The 17946-nt window shown below is 39.0% G+C and overlaps 1 long non-coding RNA gene across 1 annotated transcript in view; it reads right to left on the bottom strand.

Moving 5' to 3' along the window:
* Positions 1-5404: 5404 nt before the first annotated feature.
* Positions 5405-17946, bottom strand: part of LOC127483286 (uncharacterized) — a 29935-nt gene continuing 17393 nt past the window's right edge. The window contains exons 2-5 of the long non-coding RNA XR_007909422.2: positions 16784-16848; positions 11688-11749; positions 6841-10959; positions 5405-5485 (exon numbers count right to left, since the gene is read on the bottom strand). This is a non-coding gene — a long non-coding RNA (uncharacterized lncRNA). The remainder of the gene's footprint in view (positions 5486-6840; positions 10960-11687; positions 11750-16783; positions 16849-17946) is intronic.

Below are 17946 nucleotides of genomic sequence, written 5' to 3'. Positions count from 1 at the left end.
AAGATATAGACAGATGGAAGAGATATGGAGACAGGTGAAAGGGAGAGAGAGAGAGAGAGAGAGAGAGAGAAAGAAAGAGAGAGAGAGAGATTTGTTCCATCTCTTGGTTCACTCCCAAAATAACTTCAAAAAAATGGGGCTGGTTTAGACTCAAGACACAGAACTCCACTCAGGTCTCTCAGGACAATGGCAGAGACCAAGGTACTTGAGCTACCTCTTGCTGCCTCCCAAGGTTCCCATATGCAGGGAGTTGCACTGGAGTCAGAAGTGGGAATTGTCTTGACTGTTGAGGAATAGTTTTTTTTTCCCCATGCTGTTTGTTGAATCTTATGAGTATGAAGTTAACTGAAAATAGATCTTTGTAAAAAATAAGAATGGAAATAGGAGAGGGAGAAGGAAGAAGACTGAGAGTGTGGGTGGGAGGGAAGGGAGGGTAGGAAGAATCACTATATTCCTAAATTTGTAATTATTAAATAAATGAAGTTTATATACTTAAATAAAAAGTTTCCAGGTTAAAAAAAAAGTGAGGATTGGTTGACATGCACTCCAACATGGGATGCAGGTGGCCAAAATGGAGGGTTTTTTTGTTTTGTTTTGTTTTTTAAGATTTTATTTTATTTATTTGACAGGCAAAGTTACAGACAATGAGAGAGAGACAGAGAGAAAGGTCTTCCTTCTGTTGGGTCACTCCCCAAGTGGCCGCAATAGCCGGAGCTGTGCTGATCTGAAGCCAGGAGCCAGGTGCTTCCTCACAGTTTCCCATGTGGGTGCAGGGGCCCAAGCACTTGGGCCATGCTCTACTGCTTTCCCAGGCCACAGCAGAGAGATGGACCAGAAGAGGAAAAAACAGAACTAGAACCAGTGTCCACATGGGATGCTGGCGCCTCAGGGGAAGGATTAACCTAGTGTGCCATGGTGCCGGTCCCTGGAGTTTTAACTCAACTGTGCCATAAAGCCAATCTTTAAGATTCAGTTTTAAAAATGTGAATAAACAGTTTAAATAATAAAGAAGTCTTATCTTTTGCAACAAAATGGATGCAAATAGAAGCCATCATACTTAGTGAAATAAGCCAGTCCCCAAAATACAGATACCATGTTTTCCCTGATCTGTGGTAACTAATAGAGAACCTAAAACGTAATGTGTTGGAGTGAAATGGACGTTTTGAGATTTGATGATTGTTTACAGCCTTTGTCTCTTCTGTTGAGGAACAGTGTTTTTTTTTTTTTTTTCTTCATATTATTTGTTGATCTCTGCTTAGTGTAGGGTTAACTATACAATCATTAAGTAAACTAAAAGTAAATCTTTGTAAAAATTAAGGGTAGGGATGGGAAAGGGAAGAAGAAGAAGAGTTGGAGTCTGGGCAGGAAGGAGGGTAGAGTGGGATCATCATTATGTTCTTAAATCTGTATATATGAAATACATGAAACTTGTATGACTTAAATAATTTTAAAATTATAATTTAAAAAAATTTTATAGAAGCACAGGCAGTCAAAGCCAAAATTAACATTTGGGATTGCATCAAATTGAGAAGTTTCTGTACTGCAAAAGAAAGAGTCAGGAAAGTGAAGAGGCAACCAACAGAATGGGAAAATATATTTGCAAACTATGCAACTGATAAAGGGTTGATAACCAGAATCTACAAAGAAATCAAGAAACTCCACAACATCAAAACAAACAACCCACTTAAGAGATGGGCCAAGGACCTCAATAGACATAGTCATTTGCAACAAGATGGAGGAATTTGGAAAACATCATGCTGAGTGAATTAAGCCAGTCCCAAAGGGACAAATATCATATGTTCTCCCTGATCAGCGACAACTAACTGAGCACCAAAGGGCAAACTTGTTGAAAGGGCAAACTTGTTGAAGTGAAATGGACACTATGAGACACAGTGACTTGGTCAGCTCTTGTCCTGATGGTTGATGTACAATGTAATACTTTATCCATTATAGTATTTTTTTTTTTGTTCTAGTACCATTGGTTGAACTCTGTAATTAACACACAATTATTCTTAGGTGTTTAAATATTAACTGAAAAGTTATCCCTGTTAGGAATTTGGAAAACATTATGCTGAGTGAAATAAGCCAATCCCAAAGGGACAAATACCACTTGTTCTCCCTGATAGGTGACAACTAACTGAGCACCAAAAAGGAAACCTGTTAAAGTGAAATGAACACTATGAGAAACGGTGACTTGATCAGCCCTCACCCTGACTGTTGATGAGCAACTTGATATGTTATCCCTCTCAGTATTTTTTTTTGTTTGTTCTACTTAATACTTTTGGTTGAATACTGTAATCAATACACAATTCTTCTTAAGTGCTGAAACTTAACTTAAAAGTGATCACTGTTAAATATAAGAGTGGGAATAAGAGAGGGAAGAGATGTGCAATTTGGGACATGCTCAAGCTGACTTACCTCAAACGGTAGAGTTAGAAACATACCAGGGGATTCCAATTCAATCCCATCGAGGTGGCATGTACCAATGCCATCTCACTAGTCCCAGTGATCAGTTTCTGTTCACAATTAATCACAATGATAGGACTAAGAACCAAAGGGATCACATAAACAAGACTAGTGTCTGCAAATACTAGCTGATAGAAAAAAAAACGGGAAAGAACGATCCAACATGGAAAGTGAGATACATAGCAGACCCATAGAATGGCAGATGTCCTAAACAGAACTCTGGCCTCATAATCAGCCCTTAAGGCATGTGGATCTGGCTGAAATGCCCATGAGAGTATTTTAGGCATGGAAAGCCAAGGCACTCTGGAAAAAAAAAAAAAAAAAAAAAACTAAATTAAAGATCTCCGCGAGTGAGATCTGAGATCCCATTGGAAAGAACGGGTCATCAAAGAAGGAGGTACCTTTCTCTGAAGGGAGGAGAGAACTTCCACTCTGACTATGACCATGTCTAAATATGATCAGAATGGGTGAACTCAAAAGGCTTCCATAGCCTTGGAAACTCATGACTGGAGCATAGGGAGATTACTGATGCCATAAACAGGAGTGTCAATTTGTTAAGTCAACAACAGGAGTCACAGTGCACTTACTCCTCATGTAGGATCTTTGTCCTTAGTGTGCTGTACATTGAGATTTAATGCTATAACTAGTACTCAAACAGTATTTTTCCCCTAATGTTTCTGTGTGGGAGTAAACTGTTGAAATATTTACTTAATGTATACTAAACTGATCTTCTGTATATAAAAAGAATCGAAAATGAATCTTGATTTGAATGGAAGGGGAGAGGGAGTGGGAAAGGGGAGGGTTGCGGGTGGGAGGGACATTATGGGGGGGAAGCCATTGTAATCCATAAGCTGTACTTTGGAAATTTATATTCATTAAATAAAAGTTAAAAAATGTAAAAAAAAATTATAAAAGAACCAATTAAGTTGACTGGAAGAATAAAAACTGCAATTGATTTGTAAAATAAAATAAAATAAAATAAAATAAAATAAAATAAAAAATGTGACGTGACCAGCGCTGTGGCATAGCAGATAAAGCCTGCAGTGCTGGCAATACTTATGGGCACTGATTTGAGTCCCAGCTGCTCCACTTCTGATCCAGTTCCTTGGTAATGTGCCTGGGAAAGCAATAGAAAATGGCCCAAGTCCTTGAGCCCCTCCATCCACAGAAAAAGCTCCAGGATCCCGGCTTTGAATCTACTCAGCTCCAGCAGTTGTGGCCATTTGGGGAGTGAACCTTTGGATGTAGGACCTCTGTTTCTCTCTGCCTCTCTGTAACTCTGCCTTTCAAATAAATGAATAGATCTTTTTTTTTTTTAAAAAAAAAGTAAGTATTCTAATAAGAATAGAGCATACTGATCCTACTTACTTTTATCTGAAATTCAGAGTTAACTGGGATCCTCTATCTGACTTAACCATCTTATCTAGAATGACTCTGCCATAAGAACATATCAATTGGCACAGCAGCTCCAGGAAGAAGATGAGAAGCAAGTGAAACATACATATCCTAGCTGAAGTGCAGCATGAAATGAAATTCAAAAACAAACATGTCATTATTCAATTATTCATGCACAGATAACATGATTCTATACTATGAGAATCTACTATTAAATACTCCTAATTTTAGCAAAGTTCCCATGTAAAACGGAATATATATTAAAAATGCATTTCCACAGATATTTCTTCTAATAGTTCATAGTTTTAAGTTTACTGTCAACTGTTCAATCCATTCTGGTTACATTTTTGTGTATGGCATGTGATGAAAGTTTAATTTCATAGTTCTTTTTGAGAATATTTATTTTTCCCAGCATTTTTTTATTGAAGAGATTATGATTTCTATATTGTGTGTTTTGTCACTTTTTTTTTTTTTTTGACAGACAGAGTTAGACAGTGAGAGAGAGAGACAAAGAGAAAGGTCTTCCTTCCATTGATTCACCCCCTAAAAGGCCGCTGTGGCCAGCGCACTGCACCAACTCGAAACCAGGAGCCAGGTGCTTCCTCCTGGTCTCCCATGCGGGTGCAGGGCCCAAGCACTTGGGCCATCCTCCACTGCCTTCCCGGGCCACAGCAGAGAACTGGACTGGAAGAGGAGCAACCTGGACAGAATCTGGCGCTCCGACCGGGACTAGAACACGGGGTGCCTGCGCTGCAGGCGGAGGATTAGCTTAGTGAGCTGCAGCACCAGCCTTTTTTGTCACTTTGATGAAAAATATATTGACTGAAAGCATGTGTATTTATTTTAAGGATCTCTGTCTGTCTCACTGACTGTTTTCATATCAGTAGTATGCTTTTTCATTTTATTTATTTTTTTACTACGTAATTGGTGATTCAATATGAACTTTAGAATTTTTTCTATTTTTGTTAAAAAAATTCCATCCATTTATCTGAATAGAAATACAGTTTTCTAGAAATAATCAAATATAAATTATTCTTTATCAAATTTTGCAGTGAATTTTCCTTCATTGACTCTATTATAATGTTATAGTTCCTTTTTAATCTTTTTTTTCATTTTGCAGAGAATATTTGATGTATTGGTGAACGATTTAATTAATGAGTAACACTACATATATGTGATTAAGGTAGTAATTTTAAAAGTGAAAATCATTTTTAAACTGATGTCTACTTGTGGAAGTATGGAAAATTTTGCATTCTTGAGAGATACTGAGCAATTACTTTCACTTAATTAGTTTCCTTCCTCCCTCCCTCCAGCCTCCCTCCCTCCCTCCCTCCCTCCTTCTATCTCTCCTTCCCTCTTCTCTCCTCCCTCCCTCTCTCCCTCCCTCCCTCCTTCTCTCCTCCCTCCCTCCCTCCCTCCTTCTAGCTCTCCTTCCCTCTTCTCTCCTCCCTCCCTCCCTCCCTCCCTCCCTCCCTCACTTCCTTCCTCCCTCACTCCCTCCCCTTCCTCCCTCACTCCCTCCTCCCTCCTTCCTTCCCCTTTTCTTCTTTTTCACCTTCTCCTGCTCCATCTCCTTACAGCCTCCTCTTCTTCCTTCATCACTTATTTTTTCTGCTTTTGTTTTCTGCAGGCAAAGAATGTGAAACATGAAGTATCCTCCTAAGTGAAATATTCCTGTGACATTATATTTGTACATTAAATTATGTTTTAATTTTATAATATTTTTAAAAAATTTAGCAGACATAAAACTGTGCATACTTGGGAGTACAATGTAATGTTCAATAAATGTACACCTGGTATAATATTCAATTATGGTAAATACATATATATCTCCTCAAACCTTGAACATTTCTTTATGATAAAAACTTCCAAGATCCTATCTTCTAGTTTTTTTTTTTAACAGTTGAAAACCTCACCATTTCCAACAACATGGATTGAACTATAGGTCAATATTTTAAGTAAAATATGCCAAGCACATAAGAAAAGTATCACATGCTCTCTCTCACATGTGGAGTCTAAAAACAAATTATGACCTCATAAAAGTTAAAAGTATAATGATGGTTGCCAAGCCTGGGGAAGGAACACGGAAGAGAACTAAGGGGAAATGTTGATTAATTGGTACTAAATTATAGTTAGATAGCAGCAAAAAGTTCTGAGATTCCATCGCACAATAGGAGGACTATAGGTAATTTTCTGTTTATTTCTCTATAGGTTATATTGTAATTAAAAAATAAAGAAAAAAGAAATGTCAACATCCCCCCAAATAAATCCCTTGTCTCTTCTTAAACATTTTTTCATTATATCCAAAGATTTGTGTAGGTGAAGCCATATGGAGAGCTTATTTCCTTTGATGTGATTAATTTGATTGATTAATTCAAGTCATGCCCATACAAGTTAAAAGCAAATTTAAACAGAAATGAATCAAAGCTACTGAGGAGATTCAGCCAAAACCTTGAATCTAATGAAATTTAATCCTTGTGGAAATCAGTTTTGGAAGAGGGAGATTAGGTCTGGGCTTCTGTCTCTATTTCTGACGTTTGAAACAGCCATACTCACTAGCACTGCTCTGAAATCTGGCTCTGGGCTTTATTCTCATTGTATCTCAGGTTGATTAGCAATATATGATATATAGATACACATATATATATGCAATATATGATGTTTACATATGTACATATAAGTATACATACATCACATATATAAATACACACACACTGAACTAAACATTACTTAAATTTTCTAAGAACTAACATAACTGAAGGCACATATGCATGTTCTCCACACATAATAACCTCTACTGGGTTGAAGGTTTTACAGAGTGAACTTATGGCATATCTGCTTGCCCTTGTATTTTGTTAATTTGCTTAGCATAAATAAATGTGCAATGTGTTTTGTTCAGAAATAGCCTTATGGGATATTTAAATAATTAAGACTGACCATCATGTATATCAGGAGAGATATAACAGAACTGATACAAACCTTATAATATGCAGAATTGTCATGAGTGCCACGAGACTAGCAAAAAAAGCAGAGAGAGCACTGAGGAAGCTGGAACAATCCATGCTGTGCTAAAGGGAAAGACAGACTCTTAGAAGCATGCCAACAGCCAAGTAGAATTACATCAGGTAGAATAATAATAATAGTCAAAATCGTACTATTTTAATATTTGTGACACACTGTTCTATGCCCTTTACATGAGTTAAATTTCTTAATTTAACTTACATTTATTTAATTTGATATGTGCTACCATTATACTCACAGTTGAGAAAAGTTAGATACAGAATTGTTCTTTCCCCCTTTCAGGCATATAGGTGTGGCCTTGGGGCTGGCCTTGTCGTGTAGTGGTTATAGTCAGCACCTGCAATTGCAGCATGCCATATGGGTGCTGATTCAAGTCCCAGCTTGCTTCACTTCTGATCCAATTCCCTGCTAATAGCCTGGGAAAAGCAGTGGAAATGTGTCAATTATCTGCGCCCCTGCCACTTATGTGGAAGAACTGGATGAAGCTCCTGCCTTTGGCCTGGCCTAAACACAGCTGTTATGGTCATCTAGGGAGTGACCCAGAGGATGGAAGATCTTTGTCTGTTTATGCCTCTCTTTCTGTATCTCTTGCAAAATAAAAAATAAAATCTTTAAAAAAAATAGGTGTGGCCTTCCCCTAAGAAGAAGGGTATCTATCTTGGGTATAAATACCCGCATTCAGACAAATGAATTATGAGTGCTTATTTTAACTCAGTAAATAACATAAATTACCCAAACTGAAAAATCATTTTCCAAGATGGAGATAGTTTCAATTTTTGAGTTTCATAAAGTGTATTTCTCTGTTTGGTTATATTTACCAATAATTAAATCAACCATATGAAATATTCATATCTTGAATTCAAATGTTTTTCTGTTTTATTTTTAGATATTTATTTATTTGTTTGAAAGGCAGAGTTACAGAGAGGCAAAAGAAGAGAGAGAGAGAGAGAGAGAGAGAGAGAGAAAGTCTTCTAGCTGCTGATTCACTCCCTAAATGGCCACAACAGCTGGAGCTGTGCCAATCCAAAGCCAGGAGCTAGGAGCTTCCTCCAGGTCTCCCACACAGATACAGGGGCCCAGGCACTTCGGCAATCTTCTACTTCTTTCCTAGGCCACAGCAGAGAGTTGGATCAGAAGCGGAGCAGCTGGTACTCGAACTGGCACCCATATAGGATGCCTGCACTTCAGGTAGTGGCTTGACCCACTATGCCACAGTACCTTTCCCCAATGTTAATTCTTTTTTTTTTTTTTTTTTATTTTGACAGGCAGAGTGGACAGTGAGAGAGAGAGAGAGAAAGGTCTTCCTTTGCCGTTGGTTCACCCTCCAATGGCCGCTGCAGCCGGCATACTGCGCTGATCCGATGGCAGGAGCCAGGTACTTATCCTGGTCTCCCATGGGGTGCAGGGCCCAAGGACTTGGGTCATCCTCCACTGCACTCCCTGGCCACAGCAGAAGGCTGGCCTGGAAGAGGGGCAACCGGGACAGAATCCGGCGCCCCGACCGGGACTAGAACCCAGTGTGCTGGCGCTGCAAGGCAGAGGATTAGCCTATTAAGCCGCGGCGCCAGCCCCAATGTTAATTCTAATTAATGATATAGAGATCAATAAATCTGTTGATGGGGCTAAGTAAAACAAATGTGAACTCTTCTAAAACAGGAGAAGACTGCGTTTACTTACGTGTCAGAGTAGAACCCTCTTCATGGCTAAGAGTTAAGAAACGAAGAGAACATTGAATCCTTCAATCAACATTCAAAAAACTGCATGTATAGAGCATATTAAAGTTATCACTGTGATATCAACAGTATGCATTTTCCTAATATTTAATAGGAAAGAAAATTTCCTTATAAAATGGTTAGATAGCTTTTCTCGTATCACTCCTAGAATGATCGTTGCCCAGAACCCAAAACATTAGGATGATATGCCTCCTAAAACTAGCTAAGTGAGATGTTCTTTATCCTCAGCCTTTCTATCTGTTGCAAACCAGTTGAGTATGAGATGCCAATGGTTTCAGAAACAGCTCTGCACACCTCACTCACAGAAGTGAGCATAACGTTGACATTCATAAAGCAGTGGGTTCTTCCTTGTAGAATTTTCTCATTTTTATTTTTAATGTTGATACCACTCTTAAAATAGTCTACATGAAAATGAGCCAGCATCAATTATACTATAATTGTATATTTATGAAATCCCATAATAGTGAATTTTAATTCAAGAGATGCAAAAATAACACTGCAATATCACAGGCTGGCAACATTTTTCATATGTGTGTGGTCAGCCACACTAATCATAGTTCCCCAAATATTAAACATATGTCATAAATGATTCACTTTCATGGCTCTCTAGATTCATGAAGTCAGATCCCCTTGCACTAATCAGCTCATGCTGTCGGAAGTTAGAGGAGCATCTGTTCACACAAGGGGAGATACACACTAGGCATTTTAAAGTGATATAAACTGAACCATCAGGAGAAGAGTCATTGTGATACATTGGGCTACAATGATAGAGGAATCTATAGAATAAAGAAACTCACATAAATGGAGAGGAACAAAGCACAGGAGCTGTATTTGGACCAAATATAATAGTAAGATTAACATTTATCAAATCCCTAGCATGTGGCAGGTGCATCCCTTCTGTTATGGTGAAACTGCACAATACTGCTACACTGTATGTGACAGCATTTTGAATGCACAGATGAGGAAAATGAGGTTCAAAGAAGGTGACTGCTCAGGAACTCACAATGGCAGTGGTAGCACCAGAATTCTGTATGGGAAAGTACTAAAAGTGTCAAGCTAGTTGGAAGATAAGGCTTGAAACTGCATTTTATATAACTCTCTAGATATTATTAAAGAACGAAGGAAGGGCAAATCCAATTATCTGAGGGGTCAAGCACAGGCCAGTCTGTGCCCTCCTGGGGCTGCTGCCGGGGCTAGTCAGGGCGCTCTGGAACTAACACCCATTTCTGTCTGACTCCAGTTCTGTGTTTGTTGTTCACTGTATCATACTGCCTCCTAATTGATCAGATTCAACATCACATTAAAGTTGAACTTGGGGTGATTTCTAAAGAGTAAAACTGAGTTATAAAAGCCTCTCCCCGAAAAAAAGGAAGACAGCTGTCAAATTGTCTCTTTAGTCTAAAAACTCTATAGTTCTCTCTCCAAAACTGAAGGCTATCACGGCTCATCTGCCCCCCCACGGTCTCCTGGACCTGCCCTCGTGACTCTGAGCCAATGGTCTCACTGAGCCGTAGTGCTCCAGGAAGCTCACATTCAGGGCAGCAGCTTCATGGCCTGCTGTGGCTATAACCCCAAGCCTCCTGCTGGTCTTATCCCGTGGAATTTGCGCAGCTGTAAGTCCAAAGTCCCTTTCATTAGCAGAGCAACTACGGTGTCATGATCTGCCTCATGCTCCACTTCAGAGAGACGTGATGAGCACTCTGAACAAGCATAGAAAGAAGAAAAATATTTTTCATGTACCACAATGCTACTTTCTGAGTTATTCCTATTTAGGATTACTAAATTGCACACAGACACTCACATAAATTTGAATTTTAGTTAGCAGTGAAGGCTTTTTGAATAAGTATATATAATAAATGCAAATATTAATGTAATATAAAGTCTGTTCATACCATATTTGAAGTATATTTCTTTTAATCATTAGCATTCTTTACCTGAACTTCTTCACATATATTGATCTTCTAAATCTGGCGAGCCTACCTCTGTGCTCAGCATAAAACTCCATCTCTGACCTCAAGGAACTCAGTCTGAGGGAATCATGTTTATCAACCTCAATTAAAAAAGAAAATAAGTTTCTCTTAAAGGTATTTGAGGCCGGCGCCGCGGCTCAATAGGCTAATCCTCTGCCTGCTGAGGATTCCTGGTTCTAGTCCTGGTTGGGGTGCTGGATTCTGTTCCGGTTGCTCCTCTTCCAGTCCAGCTCTCTGCTGTGGCCCGGGAGTGCAGTGGAGGATGACCCAGGTCCTTGGGCTCTGCACCCGCATGGGAGACCAGAAGAAGCACCTGGCTCCTGGCTTCGAATCAACGCGGTGCGCCAGCCGGGGCGCGCCAGCTGCAGCAGCCACTGGGGGGTGAACAAATGGAAAAAAGGAAGATCTTTCTCTCTGTCTCTCTCTCTCACTGTCCACTCTGTCTGTCAGAAAAAAAAAAAAAAAAAGGCATTTGATAATGCTTTGGGATCTCAGGCAAAGAAGTGCCTAATTCAGATAGGGAACCCAGACTTTGTATTAGTGTCTTTCTGATACAAAGCAGACAAATGGCTGCATGGAAAATACATGGAGCTTGCAACAGAGTTGGAAATGAAGCATAATTATAGGCAAAAGTAGCAAATCATGCAAAGTAACAATACCAGATATACCATGAGAGAACCCATGGTTAGCTGTTAAATACTTTGTACACTAGTATTATCTTCCTACTATTATCTCGGAAGGTTTCATTTGGTGAGAATACATTTGATTCATATAACCAGAGAAGAATCTTTTCCCAAACCCTGGATCAAATGACATGTTCACATACGTGCCCCAAAGAATGTACACACTTCGGTATTACAGAGCTCTCCACGTGTCTCATTTGTATTTCTGTGTAATTCTTTAGACTATAATTTTATAGTGGATAGTCTTTGTATCATTTTTCTCTATATTCTTTTTATTCTAAGTCCCTGACCAACACTTGGTACTATGTAGGTGCTCAGAAAATATGAAGCTGACTCTGTTGGAATTGATGTGAAAGGAGAAGCTCCTTCAGGAGGTAACAATCAAAAGTGCTGACACTTGAAATGGTAATTGTGCATACGTTTTGGTGTGTGGTGGCCAACATTTCCTGCAAAGACACTGATGATGATGGTGATGAAGAAACTGGAGAAACAAAGGAAATTTGAATAAGAAGAGCAGAATTCACAAGCCAAAAATACAATAGCAGAGAAGAATTTTTGCTTACGTTAAAACATTTTAGTATAAGTTACAATCATTTTAGTCCCAAACCCTTCCAATTTTGTGTAAGATTTATTTATTTGAAAGGCAGAGCAGCAGAGAGTGGGAGACACAGAAAAAGAGCAAAAGGCTGAGATATTCTATCTTCTGGTGTGCTCCCCAAATGGCTACAACAGCCATGTCTGGGCCAGGATGAATCCAGGTGCCAGGAATTCCACTGGGATCTCTCTTGTCAGTGGCAGGAGTCCAGACACTTGGGCTATCACCAGCTGCTTTCCCAGGTTTATAAATGGAACTGTGTTGGAAACAGAGTAGCCAGAACCCAAACTGGGACTTTGATATGGGACAATGGTGTTGCATGTTGTAGTTTAACCTACTAGACCACAATACAGGGCCTCCCTTCCAATTTTTAGTGTGCCAATCACTTTACCTCATACATGTTATCCAAGCTATTAAATTATTCCCCATTAATATTGACATTTTGAGTTTATTTGATTCTACATATACTTTATTTTTTTCCAACACAAAAGGAAGCATTATATACGCATACACATACACACAACACCCCATGGAAACTAAGTAACTAATTGGATTTGTTTATATTGACTAATTATTTAGAGTCATTTGGATAGAAACAAATTTCCTGTACACCTTCATTTCATATTTCCATGTGTTCTTGGTCTTCCTTAACTCAAATTATCGACTTTGTACTACTTACCCATATTAAGGCAAAAATATGTGAGTGTATGCATGTGTGCCTGTGTGTGTGTGTGTATTAGAAAGAGGCTTAGGCATATAACATCTAATAATATTTTAAAAATGTATCTTGGAAATATATTCAAATGTTTTTATCTAAATATCTATATATTTATGAATAAATGTGTGAACTGTGTATATATAAATATATGCTTATACAAAACAAACACATGTGTTTCTACATATTTCATGTAATACATACACGCATACACACACACATATATATATATGAGGTGCTTAGGTACAGAGCATGGGTCGATATTTTTAAAATTCTGTATATGCACATAATTTTGCTTCAAAACAAAATTTGAAAGTAAGGAGAGATTAATTTATCTGTACTTTATGGAATACCATGTACACTGCGTGTGCTTAATAAATGTTAAATAATAGTAATCTATTCCTATCCATTTATCCGCTATCTGCAATTAAGCAATAGGGTGCCAAATTATATATCAAGCAGTTTTTATTGGCTATATTTTTCTAGGCAGCAGGTAGAGGATTTACAACGCGTTATGCATCACAGATCATTCCCAGAGCAACTTACCATGCAGTTTAAGTAGGTAAAATTCTGACCCACACCCTACAGAGGATTGTCAAGGCTAAAAGCTGCATTCAGCTTGTCTGCCTTGGCTTTCTTTCTCTCTCCTCTACCTCAATCATCACTTGCTTTCAAATAAATAAAACCTTATGTATTTTGAGTAAATTACTCCTGCTCTTGAAACTGGTTAAAAAAAAATCTCCATGCCAATTTTAAGTTTTGATATCAGTAACCCCTTTGTGAGTTTCTTTTCTTTATGTTTCTTTTTTGTAATTTGGCTATATTTTGTTACATATTTTAAAAATATATATTGGATTTAAGCATTATTATAGTTTATCAACAACAAAAGAGCACTGTTTATAAATCAGAATGATGAAGTGAAAGTAATCATTTTGTATGAAAGAGAACTGGCAGCAACATGAGGACCTGATAAAATTAATCATAAAGCATGGAGTGCAGCTTGGGTGTCATCTAGTCTGATTCTCTATTTAAGGAGTCTCTGCCTTGTCCTTGTCATGAAGTTTGTGAAATCTTCTGAATAATGAAGTCATCTCCTCAGAAGTGAGCTCCTCTATTTTTATTTTTAAGAATGTCTAATTGCCACTAGTTTTTTTTTTTTCTCTCTGGTCATTCCCTCCAGAAACACAATAAAAGAAGAAAAAAAAAAACATGAACCATGCTAAAATATTTGCTTAGATTATTTATTCATTGAGTTGCCTGCTTGCATCATATTTTCTTAGACACCAGTGACTCTCACATTGTGAAATCCAATGAGCAATATTTCATTCTCATTTTACTTAAACTATCAAAAGCATTTGATATAAATGATTACTCCCTATTCTTGGAATCTAGTCTTTTTTTTTTTTTTTCTTTTTCACCTTGGGTGTCATACACTCCCTGTTTCCTTGCTATCTCACCTGTTCACCTGTTACTCTGCCTACTCTTATTGAAACACTCAAACCCTCAATCAATTTTTGTTTATTTTATCCTTTCATAACTAATTAACAAGTCCTATAGGCTGTACCTTCAAAATGTAGCCCTATTCTAAACATGTCTCACTAACTTTTCCACTACCACCTTATTAGGCCAAACAATCAACAACATTTTTAATTCTATTCATTTATTTGAAAAAGAGAGAGAGAGCACTTAGATCTGATGGTTCACTTTCCAAATGCCCATAGTCTCCAGGACAATGTTGGACTTAAGTCAGGAGCCTGGAATCAATCCAGTGCTCTGTGTGGGTGGTAGGAACCCAATTACTTTAGCCATCACTGCTGCCTCCTAGGGTCTGCATTAGCAGCAAGTTGAATTAAGAAGCCAGAACCCAGCATCAAACTCAGGTAATTTGGTGAGGCTTAAAGAGTTCGAACTTGTGGCTTCTTAATTGCTAAGCTAAGCTCTGCTGACACCATTCATTCTTGATTGGACTGTTGTGATATTGTCCTTCAGTTGAATGGTCTTCTATATTAGACACAAAGAGATGGTTATAAAATATATATTCTCCCCTTGATTACTATTGAGATAATCTTACGCATCTTTAGGATAAAGTTTTCAGATGCAATTCTCATATCTCCACCCTCCCTTGCAGAGATTGCCATATGAAGCAAAAGGAAGACTTTAGTGTATTTTATTTTACTGCTTTAAAATTTATCTTTCTTGCTTGGGAACTAGATGCAAAGTCAAAGAAATAGTAACAATGCTGCAAGCATGAGAAGTGTGGGCTGCTACTACAAGTTATCATGGGGGCCGGCACTGTGGCCCAGTAGGTTAATCCTCTGCCTGTGACGCAGGCACCCCATATCGGCATTGGTTCTAATCCTGGCTGCTCCTCTTCCAATCCAGCTCTCTGTTGTGGCCTGGGAAATCAGTAGAAATGGCCCAAGTGATTGGGCTTCTGCACCCATGTGGGAGACCAGGAAGAAGCACCTGGCTCCTGGCTTCGGACAGGCGCAGCTCCAGCCATTGCAGCCATCTGGGGAGTGAACCAATGGAAGGAAGACCTTTCTTTCTGTCTCTACCTCTCACTGTAACGCCACCTCAAAAATAAATAAATAAAATCTTTAAAAAAATGTTACCATGACTGGGTGGCTTAAATAACATTGATTTTTAACAGTTCACTAAGCTGCTAAGGCCAAGATCAAGGAGCCAGCAAATGTCTAGTGAAAGCTTAAATACAGGGAGAAAAGCCCAGGATGGGGCACATTTAGCAGGGAACTCTAACAAACACTTTGAGAAGAAACAATGCCAATTCTATGCATATTTTTCCAAATTCTGTATGGCAAATGCTTTCCAGAACATCCTATGTGCCCAGCATGAACCTGACACAAAAAGACAAAGATCTTACAACAGGAGAAAATTATGGATCAATGCCAACAATAATTAAATGGAAAAATTCTAAGCAAACTCTAAGCAAAAGCTAAATCTAGAAAAATATATAAATGATTATACACAGATAGTTCAAAAGTTCATGAAAAAATGGAACTAAAAATAAGTTTAGGGGCTGGCATTGTTCACTATAGTAAGGCACCACTTGCAATACCAACATTCCATTTTGGGGTACCAGTTCAAGTCCTCTCTGTGCTGTATTTGATTCTTTCCCATTTAAGTTGTCTGGGAAGACAAGAGAAGGTCATAGGAGTCTTTTGCCAAATACCTGGGCACTTGGCCACTACTGTGGGGGACAAGAATGGAGTTACTGGTGCCTGGCTCCTGGCTTTGTCCTGGCTCAGACTTGGCTGTTGTGGTCATTTGGGTAGTGAACCAGACAGAAGATCTCTGTGTGTGTGTGTGTGTGTGTGTGCGTGTCTTTCTGTATCTCTCTCTGTCCCCCTCTCTTTATGCATATCAAATAAATAAATCTTAAAAAACAAAAAAATCCATTTATTTTGAAAAAATAATTTCAATAAATTTTGAAATTCATGTTTACAAGGGGTTTTTGGGAACTGCATGGGAATGCATATTATTTATGAATTTCAAGGTGGTCTGATTTATGCTGGATGAAATTAATATAAAGAAAGTGGAGAAGGGAAACTGCAGTGGGAGATCCTGCAAAAACAGAACAAACAGCCCGGACTTGTGTGGAAAGTGCAGACATGAAGTGAGGTGCAATGAGACAACAAACAACCCAGCAGCTTTGATCCAGGGAGGAAGGGGCCCACCAGGTTAGATCAGACTGCGAGAACCCATGTCACTGTTGATATAGCAGGAAGGAGAGCTTAGGGAACCGCAACTTTTTTGAGTCTAGCTTGGATTCCTCAGGATGGCAGGGCAACTGCTTACCTGTGTGTGGTGGGGAGGGAAGTACCGCATCTCTATCTCTCCGCTTCTCACTGCTACAACAGTGACCTGCAGCCAGTGGTTGGAGGGCTGGTGCCATTTTGGACACTGACAGTTAGCAGCTGCTTCAGTTTATGTGTGTGCACCCAGAAATTATTTGGCGTGCCCTCCACGCAGTCGACAGGGGCAACAACTGAATCTCAAGAGGAACCAACCCAGATGGTCTCCACTGTGGCAGTTGCACCCACCCAGCAATGGGAGGGGAGAGGGAGCCATCCTTATGGAAGGGAAGTGCCACCTGTGGGACTCTCCTAAGTGACCAGCACAATTATGAAGTGAGCAGGGCTGCAGCTGGAGGGTATTTTGTGTGCCTGTGAGTGAGAACTTACCAGAGGGAAAACCGCATTCCTTTATGACATCAACTGGTTGGGAAGACCAGACTCAACCCAGCAGCCTAGAACACACAAGAAAAGCAGGTCTGGAAACACCTCAGTCTCCTTGCAGACAGGACAGGCTTGTGGGGTGGAGTGGTCGCATGGGCAGTCCTTGACCCTGAGAGCACTGGGAGCTGAGAGTGAGCAAACACAATGATTGCATGAGAGGAGGCAGGGTGTAGCTAGATTCTGGGCAATCACAGAGTGATCTCAATCCAAGCCATTTTAATTGGTGAAATAAGCCAGTCACAAATGGCAAATTCCATAGGGTCTCTCTGATATGTGGTAACTAATAGAGGATTTAAAATGTAATCTATAGGAATGAAACTGACACTTTGAGATTTGATTTTTTGAACAGCCTTTGCAAAGATTATCAAACAACAATGTTTTTCTTCTTTGTGTGGTTTTGTTCTTTTCTTCTATTTTTATTCACACTAATCAGTGAACTCTCTACTTAGTGAATAGTTACTCTTAAGTATTAAAATTAACTGAAAATTGATCTCTATAAGAAATAAGAATGGGAAATGAAAGGAGGGAGGAGGAAGAAAGGCAGGAGTATGGGTGGGAGGGAGATAGGGGAGGAAGAATCATTATGTTCCCAAATCTATATATTAAATGGATTAAGTTGTATTCCTTAAACAAAATAAAAAGATAACCAGTAAAAACAAAGAAATTTGAATTTAGAAAAAAAAACTTATTTTTCACCAAATGTCTTTTGACTCCATTTTTTTTTTTCACACACTTTTTGATGTACATGCTTGAAGAGTATTGGGGGTTTACACCATGGATGCAAGCATAGTTTAATGTTAGAAAGGCAAGAAGTATAATTGCCATTTGCAAGTAGGAGGAAAAACACCTGAACATCTCAAAGCATACAGAAAAAAATTTGACAACTGTCAATGTATGTTCTTTAAAAAAAATTAACCTAGGAGGGGCCAGCACTGTGGTGCAGCAGGTTGGCACCCTGGCCTGAAGTGGTGGCATCCCATATGGGTGTCAGTTTGAGACCCGGCTGCTCCAGTTCTGATCTATCTCTCTTCCATGGCCTGGGAAAGCAGTAGAAGATTGACCAAGCCCTTGAGCCCCTGCACCCACGTGGGAGACCCGGAAGGGGCTCC

This window comes from Oryctolagus cuniculus, chromosome 8, assembly GCF_964237555.1.
Source record: "Oryctolagus cuniculus chromosome 8, mOryCun1.1, whole genome shotgun sequence".
Lineage (NCBI taxonomy): Eukaryota > Metazoa > Chordata > Mammalia > Lagomorpha > Leporidae > Oryctolagus > Oryctolagus cuniculus.
Note: the sequence above shows the minus strand (reverse complement) of the source record. Positions and strands in the feature narration are given on the sequence as shown.